The 13,390-nt window shown below is 32.1% G+C and overlaps 1 protein-coding gene and 1 long non-coding RNA gene across 3 annotated transcripts in view; one reads left to right on the plus strand and one right to left on the minus strand.

Annotated features, from left to right (window-relative positions):
• LOC135836308 (uncharacterized) overlaps positions 1-13,390 on the minus strand; it is a 109,995-nt gene that overhangs the window by 74,442 nt on the left and 22,163 nt on the right. The window contains exon 3 of the long non-coding RNA XR_010557019.1: positions 5,928-6,055. This is a non-coding gene — a long non-coding RNA (uncharacterized LOC135836308). The remainder of the gene's footprint in view (positions 1-5,927; positions 6,056-13,390) is intronic.
• Ten-a (tenascin accessory) overlaps positions 1-13,390 on the plus strand; it is a 128,994-nt gene that overhangs the window by 60,436 nt on the left and 55,168 nt on the right. The window lies entirely within an intron of this gene.

The raw sequence follows: 13,390 nt of genomic DNA on the forward strand, positions 1-13,390 counted from the left end.
AGAATAAGAAAAAGTGGAGATAAAAAAAACTTGTTATTTCGATACGAATTCCAATAATATTTTACCTGCTATTGTTGCATACCTATATTATTAGAGAAAAATGCGCTGGCAGAAGCGTCAAAATGAAAAATTCATCGCAGGTTTAAAAGAAAACACGAGAAAAATGTTTCCAAAGGAAAGGAATCGAGTCGAGTCGAGTCGCCTCGCTTGCTATAAAAATACCAACAACTGTCGATGCTCGGTTCAAATTATGGCCACGTGACGTCACATTTTTCTTATCACATTCGCATGATCGAATGAACACGAGTGAAAAAATTCATCGTCAGATTCCAGCACTCTATACGTACTACGTAGACGTACAGCGAACCAATGGAAACTTACTAAATTAAATTTCAATACTCGAGTGAAAAAATTCGCTCATTTTGTATACATGTATTTTTTTCGCTTCGCTTCATTGACTAACAAATTCTGTACGAATGCCCCAAAGGCCCGGCGCAATCGCTCCTCTTCGCGCTGTAAATTCTAACCTACTTATGCTCTTTGTACTGGTTCCTTTCAGCGGCGATATTTTAAAAGTTTTCTCAGCGGCATTTTTCTTTCTACGCCATTCACAAAAATACCGTATACCCTTTTTCTTCTTATATTTTTGTGAAAATATAAAGGAAAAAAATAACGGGCAAAAGAAAAAAAGTGCCAAACAGTTGTCTTACATAACTTCGAGTCGCGAGCCAAAAAAAAGTAAAACTTTTTGCAACGCAAGAAATACAGTCACAATAAGCAAGCTAGATACCTATCTAGAAACCTACCCATTCGGATTTTTCACTACAACTAAATCCAAAAATTGAATCGATAAGATTGACCTGATGGAGTTTCATTATTGCCTAATTCAAACAGTAAGGTGCTCTCCCTCCACTCCAAGTAATCAGCTAGACTGTGAGATTGATCTCGCCCTCAACAATGGAAAAACACTAGGTACCTAACACGAAACGTCTACCTACTTATGTTGCATTTTGAGCAGGATTGAATCGTTTAAAACAGCATTTAAAACACGTTTTAAACTACAGAAAAAAATGTTAAGAACAGGGTTTTTTCAGCTAATAAAAAACTCGATTTTTTAAAACAAAAATGAAAAAATTTTGATTTTAAAGTATTGTTATCAATAGTAAACGTCTAATCAATTAAGATCTTCAATCAGTGTCGTACATATAAACAAACGATGAAAAAAAATTGAAAATAATGGCTTGTCAAAGATGGCAAAAAACAGGATTACATCATTTTGAAACACGTTTTAAACACTAAGAAAAAACCATTGAAAGTTTTTAATACAAAATAAGACAAAATAAGAAACGTTTTAAACGTGTTTTAATGTGTTTTAAACATGTGTAAAAACAACTTGATTTTTGAGAGTTTCTAAAAATATGTTTTAAATTTTAAAAAAAGTTTTAAGCAATAAAAAAGTTTTTCTGTTTTACTTATAAAAAAAATTTTTTATACAACCCTAATCTTGAGCCTATAGGGATTGGTATATTCACAACTTTTTCTGCAGTATCTTGCAGCATCTTGACAACTCGTGAATTGAAAAAAAATTTTGAAGTTTGGATTCTCATAGGTATTTTTTAACATTTCAAAAGGGCATGAAGTGCATACTGATGGATACTTTCTTTTCGTTAAAAAACAACCTTTCCCTTGATTGATTGGTTGGCCACGTCAGTGAACACGAATACTTATTCAAGAAGTAAGAGGTTGGCTTTTAAAATAATATGTACCTACCTTTATTTTCTGAATGTTTTTCAAAGCTGTTGTCAAAAAATGGATTGAAATTTGACCTCGTCACGAAATTCGAGCTCACCAGATCAAATAGTGAAAAATAGGCACTCGTCATTTCAACAATTTTACGACAGTTAAGGAACAAAAAAATCATCAAATTTTTAGAAATTATAACATTTTTATGGTTATAGGATGCGGCTGGGAGGGGAATGAACAGATTTTGCGATCGCGAGTAGCGTTTGAAATCTCAATTTGAAAATCAACCTCATTGAAGGGTTAGGATGGAAATTATGACGGTTATATCTTACTGTTTTTGCACCGATAATTGTCTGAAATTTTCAAAATCCTGATCCGACAAAGCGCTGATTTGATTAGGACGCTGACTTTTGAAAATCTGAAAAAATTGTAGGAAATACTGGGTTTCTGATATTACATATAACTTTGAAAAATTGATCAATTCCCAATATTGGAAAAAAAATCCAACCGCAACGAAGCGAGCTTTCAGATTTCTAAATAAATTATTATATGTCGGACTTTTAAAAAATTATTTTCTGACTTTTTTCAGACTTTTAAAATTTTGATAACGAATTTGATCAATGTTAAATACTTAAACGTGTCCCATTTCCACGCAGAGGGACTTTATCCTCATTGTTCTAGTTTACCAGCCATTCTGAGTAAATTACAGTACCACTTTAGGTAAATTACAGGTACTTAATTTCTGGTTTAGGGTGATTTTTTTGGTAAATTACAAATAATTTTGGTAAATTACTGGTAATTTTTGGTAAATTACGGGTAATTTTTTTGGTAAATTACGGGTAATTTTTTTGGTAAATTACGGGTAATTTTTTTGGTAAATTACGGGTAATTTTTTTGGTAAATTACGGGTAATTTTTTTGGTAAATTACGGGTAATTTTTTTGGTAAATTACGGGTAATTTTTTTGGTAAATTACGGGTAATTTTTTTGGTAAATTACGGGTAATTTTTTTGGTAAATTAGGGGTAATTTTTTAGTAAATTACGTATAGTTTTTTTTGGTAAATTACGTATAGTTTTTTTTGGTAGTGAATTGAGGGTAATTTTTGGTAAACTAGGTGTAATTTTAGGTAAATTAAGTACAGGGTATTTTTGGTGAATTAATTCTGATTTGCTGATTAGGATTACTGATTGGTAATTTTTGTTAAATACATACAAGTAACCGGAAACGTTAAGAAATCAATACAATGCTTTAATTCCAGTATCAAACTTTCACCAAAAAAAAATTCATCATCAAATTTGAAATAAAAAACAGAGCCATGATTTAAAACTTTTTATAAAGAGGAGACTTTGCCAGTTGCCTCCATTTTCGATCATTCAGGAGATAGACATAGAGATTTTCTGGAGGTTGCAAACGTCGGAACGGAACCAACGCTTTGAAATGACTTCTTGACAGTATCATTCTAGACATTTCAACGCAAAAAATCCTGACAGGATGAATTTTTTTTTAATATAGGGAATGCTGTTCTACGTAAAATAGGTGCTAAAAGTCCCCACTCCTAGATGATAAGCATTACCCAGGGGTAACAGCTCTCCCAAAGTAGGGTTTTTGGGAATTTCTCTCAAAATATGACTCCTTCTAAGAGAAAAACTGTCATGAACAAAATTGCTCTAGGTAGGTACCGAATGACCTACATGAAATTTGTGTCAAAAAATATTCCTATCAGTTTTCATGTAGGGGATGAATTCTTGAATATTGAGGAGTATTTTGGGAAATTCGACCAAAATTATCGTGAAAATGGAACAGCACACATTTCTTAAATTTTTGACCAAAAAAAATTTTAAAATGAACATGAGCACTTGAGAATTAGAATCTCAAATTTTCAATAAAGTAGGTACCTATCTCTACATAGATACGATAGAACTCGATGGAATAGTTTCAAATAGGTAAACTTTTTCACGAAATTTCGCATAAAATTTTTTCATAACGAAACTATTACTAAAATGATCATTTCCATTCAGTTTCATAAATCTGACACATTCAGCTTGATGACTAAATAAAAGTTATACTTTCGCAGCCGAAACCAGGCTACGAAGCACATACATACAATTCGGGAATATTTCATACATGTAGCTAAACCTACAGCGCATTTTCATCTCACATTTCCAAGCCCCAGCGAACGTTTTGAATTTTTAAACGCACGAACGCGTTGAGAAATTCGATTGAAAATTGAACCTGTATACGCTCTCGACGAGTTGTTTTAACCGTTGAAAAATGACTGACAAGTTGAAGAGCGAGAAAGATGAAGATAAAGGAGAAGAGGGTACCTAAAAAAAAAAAACTAATCAACACTCGTTCAACAGTTTGTGTAGAGAGTAAAATGTTTTTCAAACCTAACATCCAATTTTCAACTGACACAAATATATACTACACGATGAACCGTGTACGATGTGTGTAGTATGTGCAAGCATGAGCACTTCCCATGCATTTCTTTTTTCGCAAAATATTCCAAAAGCTTACACATTCTATACCAACGACCCTTTTCTTTTGTTTCCGTTTAAAATTTAATTTCGTATACGCAATTGAATAATACACAAAGGCGGAACGTAATAACGTGAAATATTCATAATTCGACTACGACTAGAGGCGAAGAGCGGTACTCGTGAAGGATAAGTATAAAAGATGATCTTCGCCATTCTCTCGAATCCCAATGCCACTGTACGAAGTAAGTACATATATACACTGAAGTGAAATTTGCAATCAATAAAACCACGCCTTTTTTCATATTTGGCACGAAACTGAGAGGCTTAAAGGTATAAAGTAAAAATTCCTCATCGGGAATTGCCATTAGCAATTTTTGCAACGCGAGCTTTTTATAAACGACGCGATTGAGCGAGGCGACGGAAGTGTATGAAAGAAATCAAATCATAAATTTGGCTCACAACTTGAAGCTACCTTTAGTTATAAAATTACTAAAAATCAAGCGTAACCATTTATAAGGCGAATGGCATAACAACATATTTTATCGTATTCAGGTTGCATACAAGTTTTCCTTCTTTTTATCCCTTCCTACTCTTCCTCCCATCTTTTTATTTTCTAACGCGTAATGACTGTTTTAAAAATCAGATGCACTCGTAGAATGACTAATGAACTTATCGCGCCATCAACTCTCGACTTTTTTTTCTCTTTTTTTTCGCTACTATAATTATAAAACCAGCTATTATAAGTATAAAATAAGGGATCTAAAATGCCCTTTTTTCAATTTCGGTTTAGAGTTTTTCCCTCAAAAAACACCGAACTGAAAGGCGAGAATATCTTTAAATCGAACACAAACACCTCGCGAATGTTTTAAAAGTTAATGAATAAAGAATCGCTCGAATCCACCAACCCCATAAAGTAGTTTTTTTCTATGATTAAAAATTAAAATCACGGTAGCCGTATCGGTTTTCACACAAAGCTGACTCACGTAACACCCTTTATTCATCGTAACCAAGCGGCGTAAAAACAGCAATCATATGAAACCGAAATTAGCAAAAATTAAACCATAAAAAATGCACGAGGAATAAATATTGGGGTTCTTGGCGGAGCAGCGCGGCGATGTTATTATAACTCCTGAACGATGAACCCTTTATAATGAAAGCGAGCAACTTGAAACTGTAAATCATACGTTAATCGATTATAAAGCGAAACAACTGTGGGCTCAACATGGCGAACACCCCAAAAAGAACATCCCACAGCGTAACCGAAGTAAAAAAATTTACGGCTAAAAAACAGACAATAAGAAGAACATAAAAAATAACGAACCTTCTAACCGCACAGCACCGCACTGTGTAATAAAACGAAATTATTTGTTGAAAAATTAATCGATAATACAAACGAGTGATTTTTTTCCTTTTACTTTTATTCCCCCAATTATTCGATAACCTGGAGAAATGATGGAGTCTTCGTTTATGGAACTTTTATGCACCTATTTAGATGAGTATCTCTCATTTGATGATATAGGTACTCGTAGTACAGGGTGCCCTATCGAACGTTTTAATGAATAGGGTGACCAATCCAGACGTTGCTTTGTAAGTTGGGTTCATGAAAGTTGAATGGAGGGTAAAACAAAAGTTATTCCAATAATTAAAGAATGTCCAACCCAGGTAGCTGTAGCTAGCACTAGGTATGAGGTACTTTGACATACCTGTAATCCTTTCATCTGATACGAATTCATTCAGCCGAAAAGTAAAAACCACGTGAACAAAGAATACTTTCTATTCAACCACCATGGAAAGAACCAACTTCAACAATAACTGTCACGTCCTTTGTTCGCTGAAAGAAAATAGAAAAAAATCAGTTGGATTAATGAATTTTTCGTAACTTATCTCGTGAAAGTGGAAAAATTTATAAAACGTTTCTACAAAATTCAATACTCTGTATCCATTATAGAGAAGAAAATAAAAAGTCTTCAAGTTGAGTACTCTAAAAAACAAATAAAGTTTAACTATAAAGATAATAAAATCGTCTATCACAGATGATTTTTTCTTCAATGAGAAAGAGATAATTTTCAGACGAAAATCAATTGGATTGTTTTATATAAGTAAACCCTACGACGAGTAAATATAAGTACAAGTACGTAGTAGCTACCTACCTAAATAGATACAATACGAATAAAAATTTCACAAACTGTTTTACATTCCGAGTACCCTAATCTAATCAAAAAATAGGTATAACAAAACAATTTGAAATTTGAATTTTAAAATTATTTTTCATCTCGAAATATTTATTTATCCGCTTGAAATTATAATTAAAGCGAAGGTGTAATTAAAATAAAAAAGAAGTTGGTCGTAATAATGAATTTTATATTCATTTTTTCAAAAGCTCTAACAATAACCATCTTAAAATATTCTAAATGTAAATGCGAAAAGATTATGACAAAGATATGAATGTTTTATGAAATTTACCCACTGATCAGAATTTTTTAAAATGCAGATTAAAAAGAATTCCCGTTTTACTGTAATTGTCTCCACAATACATATAAGAAATTATAATCCAGATAATAACAATAAAATTAACTCAAACAGACTACAAAAACCATTTTGAACACCCTATTCTAAGAAACTAAACCATCAGCAACAATATGTATGTAGCTTCAAGTTTTCTAAAAATTATTTTAAAAAACATTAAAATTAATATAATTGCATGAAAATAAATCAGATTGACATGAAAATTGCGGAATAAGTAGGTAGGTACCTAGAAGGTATCTACTTGGCCTAGCAAAAGACCCTCTCGAAGTGTCCACATTCAATTTGAACGGAACCTCAATTTTTGAAAAGAGCATGGACTTGAACACCCAAAAAAAAAATTTCGATGCCCAACTTGATTTTTCGATTTTGAACGTATTTTCGAATACCCAAAATATACCTAGGTAGGTATTTACTATTTTCGACGAATTTGCTTTTTTTTCTCCTTCAAATACACGTTTAGTCTATTTTCGCTACCTTGGTACATATATCATGTTTTTTGTTGTTGTTTTTTTTTAATGTATCTACACTGTTCCAGTAAAAATGATGAAAATTAGTCATGAGATATTGAATGCCCTAAATCTCACTGTTTCGGTTCATTTTGGAGCCCCTTGAACGATTTTAGATTTCTCCAGAACAACGTGGAAATTTATTTGGGCAGCAAAATATCGAGTGAGGTTTATTTTCAACCTGTTCAATGAGTTGGTTCACATTTAGGCCAATTTCTAGGAGGACACACCCCGAAGGTATTATATTGACCGACAAATTTATTTATTCTTTCAATCAAATGTCCGCGGGGACATTTTTGAAACATCAAGCAAAATTTCACCATTTTGAGCCATTCTGGAGCCTCCAGCAAAAATTTTTCTAATTTCTCTAGAAGTTCCAAAAATCAATTTTGGCAGGTAAAAATCAAGTATTGGATTATTTTTGACCTGTTTAACGGGTCTATCCTTTAAATCAATTTCCAAGTGGACACTTCGAGCACGTTTTTTTTTTATTTTTTGAATTTTTTCCTTGAAAGTACGCTGATTAAAAAAACACTTGAGGTTGAGAATAAAATCGTAAAACAGATTGGAAAGAAGGCACAACTCCATTTTTAGCAGCCCAAAGTATTAATTTCCACCTTTGTAGAAAAATTTAGAAATTAAGAAGAAATAAAAAATTGAGCTGGAGGCTTCAAAATAGGCCGAAACTCTCATAGACAATATTTCAGTAACCCAAATTGGTTTCTCGACTTTTGGAGAGTTTTTTTTTAAATTCAAAATTGACCATTTTCAGCGATTCTGTTTTTTTCTTTAAAAAAATAATACATTATTTATGCAATAAAAGTAATGAAAATTAGTCATGAAACTTATTTCAACTCTTCAAAAACCAAAATTCATCATTTTCGGTCATTCTGGAGCCTCCAACGTGAATTTCGATTTCTCCAGAAAACATGGAAATAAATTTAGACTGCTAAAAATTGAATTGTTGGCTTATTCTTAGTCTATTCAACGATTTTTTGGTTATTGGGGTTCCAGATCAGATTTCCAAAATCGTGCAGATATCTCAAGAAGTTCCATTCAAAAAAATTAATTGTTGAAAGCACAGAAAGAATTGTTCAAAATGCAATTAAAATTAAATGAAGTGCCTACAGAAGTATTAAAAATTGAAACTGTTATGAAAAAGTTTTCCACCTATTTTGATAGAATACATATTGGTCTAATGCCTGTTTCTACTAAAACTAGATAGGAGGAATAGGGTACTTGAATACGTTTAAAAAATTTCTACATTCATGCTGTAAAATTTCTCGATGAAAAATACAATTTTCATTCGAAATGGAAAACGATCGAGTTTGTTTTCGATCTCTCTAATTTCTCCATTTACCAGCGCGATAAAATTTTAGGAAATTCTCTTAAATTCAATCGTGACAGTTTCTCGATTCATTTTCTATAGGCCCATAATCGCATAGCATGGGGAAAAGAAATACTTGCGAAATAGTTTTCAAAAACAAATTACGCGAACAAATGTGAAATTTCGAGTTAACGATTCTTTGAAAAACTAACCACAAAATCATCTATTTATTCACTCGAACGACAGCACATGTACACATAGAATGTATACTGTGTAGTGTGTGGGTCTCAGACTCTTTAGTATGTACATAGATGAGGGAACAAATATCCAGCAGATAACGTTCACCGAAATGCCAAGAAATAAGGCCAAACAGTATAATTCAATTTACGGTGAAACTTTCCACAGGAGTCATAAATTGTTTGCGAAAAGTTTTTGTAATTTTTCTCTTTACAAAACTAATATATACGAAAAACAGGATCGAGTGAAAAAGTTCATAGTAAACGTTTTACAATTTAAGCCACGGAATGTGCGGCTAATTTACGATATAACTTTTCGAACACTTCATAATGCAATATCGATGGGTATTGTTTCTGATTTAAAAACTAATTTCTTATACGGAATTTTTTGAGTTTATTATTCTATTGTGATGGAATACATGCCTTAATGAAGTATTCATCATTGGATTTTATTTTGTAGGTGACCATTTTAATTCTTAAAATGGATTTTTGATGAAGGGTCGATGCTTATGATGAAAAATGCTGCCTATTAAGAGTTTAAATTAATACGTAGGTACATGTGTAGATGGAAATTTCAACAAGTGAGCATTTAAAAAGAACTTTAGGATAATCAAATTGGAGGCCTCTTCCTCTACAAAGGATCTAAGGCTCCAAAAATTAAAAGGACTTCTTCGTAAGTCTGTAACTTAAGTAGACTAGCAACGCACGAGGTTTTTAGGAGCTACAGCTTCGCAAAAAGATTGATTTTACATCTACGAAAACGAACAAGAAATTTACTATATCTGTATATTTTAAAATTTTATTCTAATCGATGTACACTTTGTTTCAACACTGCGAATTTATTCGGCAGGCGTTATTTGCTATTACAGTAAAGAACACAGATTAGGTATTATGAAAGATTCGGTGAGCTATATCAAACGAAAAGAGCGTTTATCGCGAACGCCATCCTCTGCTGCAGATATCCTTTTTATGGCATAAATATATAGCTATAGAAAAAGCTTTTAAAGGATAAATTTATAAAGGAAAGGAAAAGGCTAAGTGCTTGTTAGCTTTGCTCGTTTGAAGTTAGCTTTATAAGCGGATAATATTTTTCCTTTTTGGTTTTACTATTTTCTCTGTTCAATCCTTTTTTTTTTTCAATTGTAATATCAGCTCGACCATTAAACCACTATCTTTCCCTATTTTTGTTACTTGTTTTCGAGTTTTTTTTTATTTTATTTTATACACGCGGCATTTTTTCTTACTTGCGATAAAACTCGCCGTTAAGATTTTATAGGATTTAAAATAAAGGGTATTGGTTTTGTTTAGGATACTCGAACAGAAACGAGCGTGATCATTGTTTTAAGTACCATATTAAAATAATATTTTGCTTTTTTGCTTTATTGTAGGTACACGGCTGGTCTATCATTTATTCTTTCGGATTTACTATTGCCGTGTTTTTTGAACGCGTTTTTTTTTATTTCCATCTAAATAAATTAAATGCTTGTTGCGGCCGAGGTGGTAGATGGATTTCAAGATGGTGGATTTTTGTGTTTGGAAAATGGAATCGATAAAAAGTCGACGTGTTCTTGTCAAAGGTTTCGGGGTCTCTTACCCGACGATACATAAATATTTATTTATTTTTTTTTTTAGAATGGGAAAGGAGTTGAATTTTCATCAGACTTGTCTCGAAATAGGTGTACGTGAAATGCTTCCAGAGATCCATTTCTTCTTTCTTTTTTCAACAGCGAAGTTAAGGCGAATTAGCTTCCTATATAAAGCATTAAAACCATCCAGGATATTTGTCAAGTTGGTTTTGTGAATTCGCAGCGTCGTTTTTTTTCTTCTTTCGTTATCCTTTCGTCGTGATTTTAGGATATGGCGAAGTTTCATATTTATTTTACCGTTTGAAGTATTGTGAAAATTTTTCAATAAATCCGGTCATGAAATCTAGGCATTTGACGTGCTTATGAAAAAAAAATCTCTTCGAGTGAGCCAACGATGTATTTTAAGCCCTTTCCGGGATAAATTTCGAGCAAACGGGATTCTTTTCACCCAGTGTACTATTTTTTTCATTTTTTATTACGTGTGTAGCTTTAAAAGATGGAATTTTAGAATTCGCTAGTGAACGTTTTTGACAACCGAACCAACAACGTATATATCTCGAAAGATTATATTTTTATTAGAAATTTTTTGCCATGATCCAGTAAAAGCAGTTTTCAATTTTAAACTTGACGCAGCTCTTTTGGCCTCAAATTTCAAATGAAGAAAAAAAACTCGACTCGAAGAACAATCGTTGTCGCTTATTTTTCTCTTATTTCAATAATCCAGTTTCACTTTTTTTTACGATTAAATTTTTTTACTCGCAATAAATTTTTAAACCAAAGTGTCGTATTAAAATAATAATAATTTCTGCGGAATTTCACCGGTTTTGAAAGTCTTGTAATTTTACACACACCACGCAAACTACATATAGAAAAGGTACCATAAAGGAAAAGCAGCTTTGGTAGAAAGCTCGAAACCTACCACGCTATAAAAGTATTCGCGTAAAAGACGCTGTGAAAAAAATCATAAAAAGAGTCGTCGCTAGAAAAATAAAGTAGGAATGCAATTTTATTGTTAGTGGGGCGGATTACGAGAGAGAGTAGAACTCTAAACCGGTCATCATTTTGCATTTTCGATTGTATTGCATTCTGTCATTCGAAATAATAGAGTAATGAAAAAATTAAATATTTATCGAATTAAATTGAATTAAATTATGCCTGCTTACGGAGAAAATTCCAATTTCGCTAGCTCGAAACTGTAATCAAATCAGATTAGGTACTTATATAAATGTGAAGCTTCATTTCACATTTTAATCTATTTTGCAATCTGCGGGCTTGGTTGGCGGAAATCGATTCTAATCTGCAGAAGAATAGGTACCTATTTCGACTATGCGTTCAGGTCTACATATAGGCTATGTACATACCTAATATTCGTTTCATTTTGGTTGTCTTATATTCGTCGTGAATATGTGTGTGAGATTTGAAAAGCCTATATTTTAATTTAAGTATCTACCAGCCGTATAGGGAAATGCACTTTTCATCTACTCTTCCCTTTTTTCTACTTCCACATACTACATGAGGTAATCGCTACACTACAATCTTATGGAACTGAAGTAATATGGGAGGATTAGGATTTCTTTTTTTTTTTTTGTGAAATTGAAAAGGGATATAGAATTAAAGACACTTGTTACACCTTTTCATAGGTTCCAGAATTAAAAATGTTGTTAAATTGGAGTTTGAATTCTCAAAAATCAGCAAAATTACAAGAATGTTTCTTCAATGAAGTTTTTCATACTTCACACAAGTGACTTTAAAAATGTAGGAACAAGTTAGGCGTGAAATAGGTAAGACAGGAGATTGAAAATCAGGGATTGAAATTTGAAATTCTCAAAAATGAACCTGCGAGGTGAATGTTCATATTTTTAGAAGCGCAAAAATTGAAAGCTAGGCACTATCAGGGATTGAAAGATGAACCTTCGACTTCAGCTTTTAGCTTCTAAAAAACTTATTAAACGTTTGTTTTAGGCTTTTCAATTTTTTTTAATGAGGTAAATTGAGAGGAAAGTGGAAACTCTCAATCATAACGAAAAATAAACGAAAAAACTGAAAAAAGGAGCAAAGTAAAAAGTAAAAATTGAAAAATAACTCAAACTGAACCTGAGCCAACTGAATTTGCAAAAAAAAAAAAGCTCAAAGAAAGCTGAAAAATAAAGCTTTTGACTAGCCTTTAGCTTTTTAATCAAACAGCTTTGGCTACTTTTTGGCTTTCAAAAAAAAAAATTGTTGACTTTCGAATTTTGGCTTTTAGCTCTCGCGGCTAGCTTTCCATCCCTGGATCCTACTATAGAAGTAAGGAAAAAAAAATTTTAATTCAAGTGAAGGCTCTTTGTCAGATTTTAGGACACTTGGAAAAAATTAATCATTTAGGTAATTTTTTTGGTAATTTATCAGTCACTTTTTGATTCATTTTTTGGAAATCACTTGTCATTTTTTGGTAAATTAAAAACTACTGATAATTTTTTTGGTGATTGGTAAATTACTGGTAATTTTTCAGGTAAATTACTGGTAATTTTTCAGGTAAATTACTGGTAATTTTTCAGGTAAATTACTGGTAATTTTTTAGCTAATAATTTGGTAATTTTTGGTGGATCAATTGCTGATATTTTGAGTGGAGTACCTTATACTGAGTTAACTTATGTAGGTATACCTATTATACGCGTAATTTTGCAAAAAAAAAAAATACAATTTTTTGACATGCGTTACATAATGTAAAAGTAGACTAATCAATTTCAATTACAATTTACAATTCGAGAAAATATCTAAAATGAAGTGACATATTGATTGATTGGTACTTACTACTTACTAATTTAAAAGTGTTAATTTCGAATAGGTACCTATTGATCCAAATTTTCGATCCGGTTCCTTAAGTCAAGACATCAAAAAATGTATAATGTATAGGCATGATCACGTGCATGATGAAGCACTAAGTTCAAAAGTCTTCTCACGTTTTGTATACGACCTTTTCAATGTCCCTCCTGCCACCACTTT

Source organism: Planococcus citri, chromosome 2 (assembly GCF_950023065.1).
Source record: "Planococcus citri chromosome 2, ihPlaCitr1.1, whole genome shotgun sequence".
In the NCBI taxonomy this organism is placed as follows: Eukaryota; Metazoa; Arthropoda; class Insecta; order Hemiptera; family Pseudococcidae; genus Planococcus; species Planococcus citri.